Raw genomic sequence first — 7,949 nt, forward strand, 5'->3', positions numbered from 1 at the left:
TATGTGATGTTAAAATCCCCTCCCCGAGCTATTTTTCACCACATGTTCGGGTACATAAGACTCATGACCTCTGGCTTCCACAGATGCTGTTTCCAAACGACACGAGGTGGCCTTTTGCTCTGTTTACTCACTGCACGTCGACGATGGAGAGAATTTAAATGAACACTTGCTCTCACCTTTACACTGCGGATGCATGGTTAATGTCCCATCTGCACTTAACTGCGATCCAGTCTTACTCTTCTCCTGCTATCGCATTGCTCTTACAAATATAAAATGTAACAGGCTTTTCCCTGGAACACTTGAGGTGGTTCGATTTTACGAAGAGCTTTCTTTTCCAACACTATGTATATATACATATATACCAATTACCAGGAGAAATCACCCAAATCAGCTTTTATCAATTATGATGTTTACATGGTTCAAAGTAAAGTGGTTAATGTAAAAACCTGATTTTCATGAATGTATTAATTGGCATACAAGTCACAAGAAGAAACAGTAGTCACATCTCTCTCATCCTCTTCTAAACACAGAAAAGTAAAGTACAACTCACACGCTAAATGTTGGCCGAGACATATACTGTAGTTACAACATGCATCTAGAAATATGACTGAAAGACCGCTTTAGGCTCCAAAGATTACGTGGGATAAGTAGGCGACAGTACACAGCAAGGTGTATTCATTTACAAAAACAACAGACCAGATGGAGGTGAAGAGTGGCATTTCCTCCACTGAGATTGCAGAGTAGTGAAATGTAAAGAGTTATTTTGGGTGTTCCTAAATCAAAAGTCCCTTTAACATTGCAGGTGACCGGCAGTTGGATTACTTCCAAGGCTTGGATAGGCATGAAACTGTTGAATCACCAGTACAAATGCAAGTGCAACTGTGTTCGAAAAAAATCTGGGTCTTTGATGAAAAAAGTAAAAGATATACCTAAAAAAAAAATAGGAGAAAAGTAAACATGAGTTTTGAGACGCATTTCAGTAAGGCACACTGAGCACAATCACTAAGCCTTTCCCTTGGAAGGAATATAAAGATTACGAAAAAACTTTCAGCAGTTTACATCATTTTACTTTTAGATTCCGGGTCATTTTTGGATGAATTTGGCAACTATGGCTTGGTGTTTTTTCCCCCTCAACTGCAACGACAAAGAGCTTTGAATTTTCTCTATAGACCCATTGGCTGAGGTTTCTGGGTATCATAGTATTGAGAACCATCTGCTCATAACAAACTGATGGAAGAAAAGCCTGATTTCTGACGGAGTTAAAATAATTAAAACCGATGGCCACAACATAAACCTATATAGATTGTCTGTTTCTGTGTTTAAGCAACATTTGGGATATCATTTAAAGAAAACTATGAAATGGGAATTTACAGTGGGGAAAGCACACAGCGGGTCCTTGCAAGTATGGTATTTTTTTGTACATCATTCATGAGTATTATGGTGCTTCTGGAACAGCTACTAAACACAGAAAAGCTAATCACAATTTTAAAGTCTTTAGTCCGTTTTACACAAGAGAGAGCTATCTTAACTGTACCTGTAACAAGTACTGCTGCCATGGACACCTGCAGTTCAATAATCTCTGATTAAACTGTGTTTGGTGCTATGCTTGAGGTGTCTTGTTTTTATACTGTTTTAACAACCGTCAAATGAGTATTTCAAGTCCTCCAAATAAAATGACAAAATACATTGTTTGTTCTTCATGCCCTATAGACCCAATCACCGCCATGTGGCGCTAACACAACAATCACTTCTGGGCAGACAAAAGGCAGCTGATTTGAATTGTGGAGATATGTAAAACTGGTAAAGTTGATCATTTCTGTTATGTTCAGCTGTAACTGTAACATTACGAGATTTATAGTTGAGAACGGTGGTCTGACCTATCTGACGTTTTGTCTGTGCTTATCTAATGTACTGTAACTGCATTGCTCCTGTCTTTGTCAACCCAAAACTATCAGCCCTACCAGTGGTGCGATGACACTGTCATTTTCTGTAGTCTGTGGCCTAACAGGTTGGCTATATTAGGCCTCCAACCAAACGTTAGTAATAGTGTTGTTAATGAGATATGAAAGCATCAAACAAATAACACTTGAAATAACTTGCTCCCGATTGCTCAGCATCTGTACTGGAAGGGGCACATGGGGTTTTCTACCCAGAAGTTATCGTATTGGTTCTATTGAGCAGAAGCATTTTCTGATCACATTAGGATGTGACAAGGCTATTGTTTAGGATTGGTTAGGTTTAGGCACAAAAACGACTTTGTTAAAGTGAAGGAAACATCGTGGTTTGGGTTAAAAATAGGCCTCCATTAAGTTTAGGGGACCTTCGTCATCACGGTTACGATAATAAACACAGGATTAAGGTTATGGAAAGAAAGAAAGAACAGTCGACTATGAAATCTGATGTTTTGTTGACTCATCCACTCAGCCCCAACCTCCTCCCTACGCAGATTTTGTCACTCTATAAAAACATCACTTGGCTTCCTCCTTTGCTTCTGGCGAGATGTTATAGATCAATATGAAAACACACAACTGCTAACTTGTTATCTCCTTTCATGCAAGAATGATTCCTATTAGAAAATCCAAACTTACTTTATGTGCTGTTAAACACTCCCTTGTAATAATTCTCAATTTTCTAAACAAGATACTGTTATTGTCAATGTACTAGCACAATAAAATTGCTTGTTTGGAGCAAGCCTGTAGATGCCTAATTAGGATAAAAACTTTAAAGTATAACGCTATAAAAGTATAACACTTACTTATTGTATAAGATAAATATAACAAAATAAATGCTGTGTATAAACAGAATGAAATAACAAAATGCCCAGTACTGAAAACAAGTTGAGCCAGTACAGTAAGTGCAGCATGTTTTGCCTAGTTGCATTATTGCACTTAAAAAGGGGAAAGAATAAATAGTCACAGTAGTTGAGAATAATTGCAATATTGCACTTGAAAAGAGGTAAGAAAAACCTATGTATGTGCAGTATTGTTTTTCCTGTGCATGCAAATATTTGTCAAGACCATCTTGGATTAAAAGTTAGAGGTACTGAAATTTTAATGTTTATAAATGATCGGAGTACCGAATTACTAATGCAGAAGGTGCTGCAGAGAGTAGATGAAAGGCTGACAGTGAAATGTATGAATGCTGAGAGGTTTCTGGAAGAGACAAAGAGGAAGAGGGAGAAACAGAACACAGTACTTGTTCAATGCATTACCTGTCCCTAAAAACATCCAAACTGCTAGTCGTTTTAAAATAAAGCCTGATACAAACACTGATTTGGGGTCACCTGGCCTTTGTCCCTTGATATGATTCCTCCTTTAATTTAGCAGACAGCAAATCCAATGATAAATCAAGTGTAACCAATCCTCCTAGAGCTGGACTGACAAACTGGGCAGGCCAACATTAAATTAGATTAGAGCAGATATATCGTTACCGATGTATGTTAAACGATAAGATGACAAGAAACTGCAGTACAGAAATGATAAACTAGGTTTGAGGTCATTTAGAAACAGTCACCATTACATAGTTTGTCCACTCGAAAGCACTGACAAGATGATTTTTGCTGCTTAGTATGTGTCTTTGTCATAATTAAACAAAAGAAACTATTACTATTGGCAAATACTGTATGGATTTATGGATTTTTTTAAACTCCAAAACACCAATATCAGTATCGGCCTCCCAAATCCAATATCAGTTGGGCTATATACTACCAAATAGTGATAGACCGGTCAGCTGATTAATGACTTTTTTAGATAATCAACATCGGCCGATGCCTGTGCTCATGAGGCCGATTAACAAAAAATGTCTGCCGACACATCTGCAGGCAGCCTTGTCCGTGTGGCTGCTGTGGAACTAAGTTAAGCTGCCCCTTACAGGGTTTTAAAAAAACTATTGTATGGCCGTCCCCAGCCTCCACTTCCACTCCCGACGACTAAAACATGTATCAGATTCGTCATAAGGTTGTGGGACGGTAAGCAAGTGTAACTGTGACGCCTTTTAGGGGCCGTCAGCAAGTCAATGGGATGTTTTTAAAATGACATTTGTCGCATTTTCAAAACTATGCTGCAAGTTATAGCCTATAACTAAACACAGACTAAACCGAAAAAGACAATGTAGACAGTGAGTGTTAAATAATATATATATATATATATATATATATATATATATATATATACATATAATAATAACAATTTAATTTTTTTTTATTTGAGTAAAGCAATTTCGTGTCTCATTTGTTATTATTAAATTGTATTTTATGAGATGCAACAACATGATATTGGCATTATATATCGGCCATCAGCTGCCCTGCTCTCTAAATAGTGGCAACTGCCATTGAAAATCCAATGTCGGCGACTAACTACTCCCATACTGTGTCACTATGCAAACACTTGGAAAAAATAGTATTTGCCATTGTTTTCAAAAAGGACAGCCCTTCACAGGATGAGGATCTAGGCGTGCCAGATACTAGTTTGTAGCTACAGCCCCATGTACACTTCTCCACTGCAGGTCACCTGTTGACACAGAGTCCCCCAGCAGCATCCTGGGAAATAAACTCAAACAAAAACTACTTTGACTCCTTCAAACCTCTCATAAAGCACCCCCCCCCCCCCTCCTGGAAAGATAACAGAGAAAGAGAAGAGAGAGGATGACATAGGCTATTCACAGTCATCCTCTCCTTGTTCAGACAGCATGTGGTGATACAGAGAGAGAGAGACAGACAGACAGAGAGACACAGAGAGGCAGAGAGAGACAGAGAGAGAGACAGAGAGAGAAAGATAGGGGGAGAGAGAGAGAGAAAGAGAGAGAGAGAGAGAGAGGAGAGAGAGAGAGAGAGAGAGAGAGAGACAGAGACAGAGACAGAGACAGAGAGAGAGAGATGGTAAGATAAAGACAGTGAGACAGGCAGAGACAGAGAGAGTCGGGAGGGGGGTGTTGCAGTGAGTTTACGCCTGCAGCGAACATGACCCTCCCCGTCTAGACTAAACCAAACACCAATACACAGCAAGTCCCCGCTGGCTGGAAGCTTAAAATCATGCACATAAACAAATGCAGGAATTCACGGGTTGTTTGGCAATGCTACACTCTTCTCGCAGTTTGCACATTTAGCCTCTCTATTATTATTCTTTCTTTCCGCATGTGTGCGTCTTTTTTCTATTCTGTCAAACTCTATTAAAAATACATTTATATGGAGGAAAAATTTTACTTGATTTAAAGGTCCCATGACATGGTGCTCTTTGGATGCTTTTAAATAGACCTTAGTGGTCCCCTAATACTGTATCTGAAGTCTCTTTTATATAGACCTTAGTTGTCCCCTAATACTGTTATCTGAAGTCTCTTTTATATAGACCTTAGTGGTCCCCTAATACTGTTATCTGAAGTCTATTTCCTGAAATTCAGCCTTGGTACAAAATTACAGCCAATAGAGCCAGTCCCACAATGAGCTTTCCTTAGGTTGTACCATTTCTGTGTCTGAGGAGGAGAGGCAAGGTGGATGGTGGGGGTGTGGCCTTGACCAACTGCCACTTTGCTCGTTTGAAAGCCATGATGTCTCTCTCTCATGGGTTGGCCAAATTCTCTGGGCGGGCAAAGCAGAGAAAGGGGAGGTAACGTTGCTCCTTATGACCTCATAAGGAGCAAGATTCCAGATTGGCCCATCTGAGCTTTCATTTTCTCAAAGGCAGAGCAGGATACCCAGGGCTCGGTTTACACCTATCACCATTTCTAGCCACTGGGGGACCATAGGCAGGCTGGGGGAACGCATATTAATGTTAAAAAACCTCATAAAGTGAAATTTTCATGCCATGGGACCTTTAACAAAGTGAACAAACATTTACAAGATAAAATTGCTTTCATGTACAACTTTTATTTCAAATCAACAAATCTATAAAGGCATTTGTAACGACTGCAAGTAAACTCATTAATGTTGGAATCAATCTTTCTCCAATACTACACACTTTAACAATCTACTGTAAAAGTTGCTGAATATGTTTGCATACCCCCACAAATGTTTATACACTTGTTTTTTTTTTATCATTTCAATTTGCTCATTTTTTATCTTCTAGTTGTGTTCTTAAGTTCGGTCTACTTGTTTCATGCTGAAACCAATTCTTTGCTGCAGCAGTGACATAATTTCCCCACAGGGATCAATAACGTTTCATCTCATCTCATCAGTAACATAATAGACACAATGGTTGCGAAGCTGGGAACAGAGAGGTGACCTGGAGAAGCACTGCAGCTTTATGGTCATATACAGATAATTTGCATTGGCAAATACGTTTTGGGGGAATTTGTGATGCCACACAGATTATGTTTGTCTTCAATGTATCAGAGAGAACACTGCTATTAAATATATCTGCAGAAAAATACACTTCCAACCGTATTCCTTCTACATCAGAGGGAAAAGCTGCTAAAATATGGTACAACTTATAATTTATAGTTTTACCCATCATTCTTTTCTGTTATGATACTATTTTACTCAACAATTTCAACTGCAGACACAAGCGGTCAGCGGTTACGTAAGTCGTTGGCAAATCCAGAGTTTCTTCTTGTTATCTAAACCACGCATCTGGAATTGAGAGTGAGTGCACCTGAAACGCTCATTATAATTGTCCATTAGACAGACACAGGACCAAAAGGTCTATAGTCACATTAGCAGCCTCATGGGCCCTGTAATGCTCATCACACATCAGAAAATAATAGGCCTCGATGTTTGAAACATTGAGACATTGCTCTCTATCAGGGCAAGTAGGGGAATAAAAAAATGTAACGCTTGGCACCAGAAGAAAGGCCATGTTGTTACAAAAATAAAGTTTGTATTGTCTGTACGGTGGCCATTTTAGGACATCCAAGCACTACACAGCTGTGTTTTGAGTTGAGGAACACAGAGCTGCTGATTATTCTCCCTCAGAAGGGAATGAAAAAGGTAACAAAAAAAGATTATAAATGGATCCACTACAAAAAAAAAACTGTCTTTTTGCATACAATGTTTTTTATTATTATTGGGCTTTCTAGCCTCTATTTGACAGGACAGCTAGGTGAGAAAGGGGGAAGACATGCAGGAAATCGTCACAGGTCAGATTCGAACCCTGGACCTCTGCGTCGAGGAATAAACCTCTCAGTATATGTGCGCCTGCTCTACCCACTGAATCCAACCTGGCCACTTTTTGCATACAATGTTGACACTGATAATGTGCCCTATACTGTAGCACATAACTCACTAAAGTCCACACTGACCTAATTGTTTTAAACTCAGTGATTTCCTTTTGCATTCAACCATAAATCACGTGCAGTGGTATCCAAAATGTCCAGATTTTTATTGTGCAGGCTTACAGTTTGTCAGCGGACAGTTTATTTTATCAATGATGAATAGGATTTAGCAAAGGCCAGTGAGATTAAGGACTAATCGAGGAGTGCCAACCAAAATGAGCTGGCACACTACAACCGTTTTGAGAAGCGAGCTTCTAGCTGCCTTCTGTTCACTGCTATTGATCATCAGAGCAGACAGACTGGCAGGATGTAGTGATGCTGTGCTGGTCCAGGTCCCTACACTGGCTCTGCACACAAATTCATGTCTCTGCTGCTTTATGCATGGACCATCTAATGAGTTCTGGACTGATTCTGATTATAAGTACTGTATGTGTTGTCTTCTCACCCTTTGTGTGCCTGTTTCCAATTAAAATTCCAATGCTTCATCTGGGAATGATATAGTACACTCTAAAGACAGGGTGTATGATATACTGTAAAGTACATTTAAATAAATGTGTATGACGTAAGGCATTAAAATATGAATTGATTTAAACAAAGGGGGTTAAATGCACTTACAGTGGTGCAAAAGCAATGAGAATGCTATAATGAATTAAAATACGTTTGTATGATATACTGTAATGAATTTTAAACAATGAAAAGTTATTCATTCACTTATGCCTGATTTGGGGTACATGTGAAGTGTTTTG

Source organism: Perca fluviatilis, chromosome 3 (assembly GCF_010015445.1).
Source record: "Perca fluviatilis chromosome 3, GENO_Pfluv_1.0, whole genome shotgun sequence".
In the NCBI taxonomy this organism is placed as follows: Eukaryota; Metazoa; Chordata; class Actinopteri; order Perciformes; family Percidae; genus Perca; species Perca fluviatilis.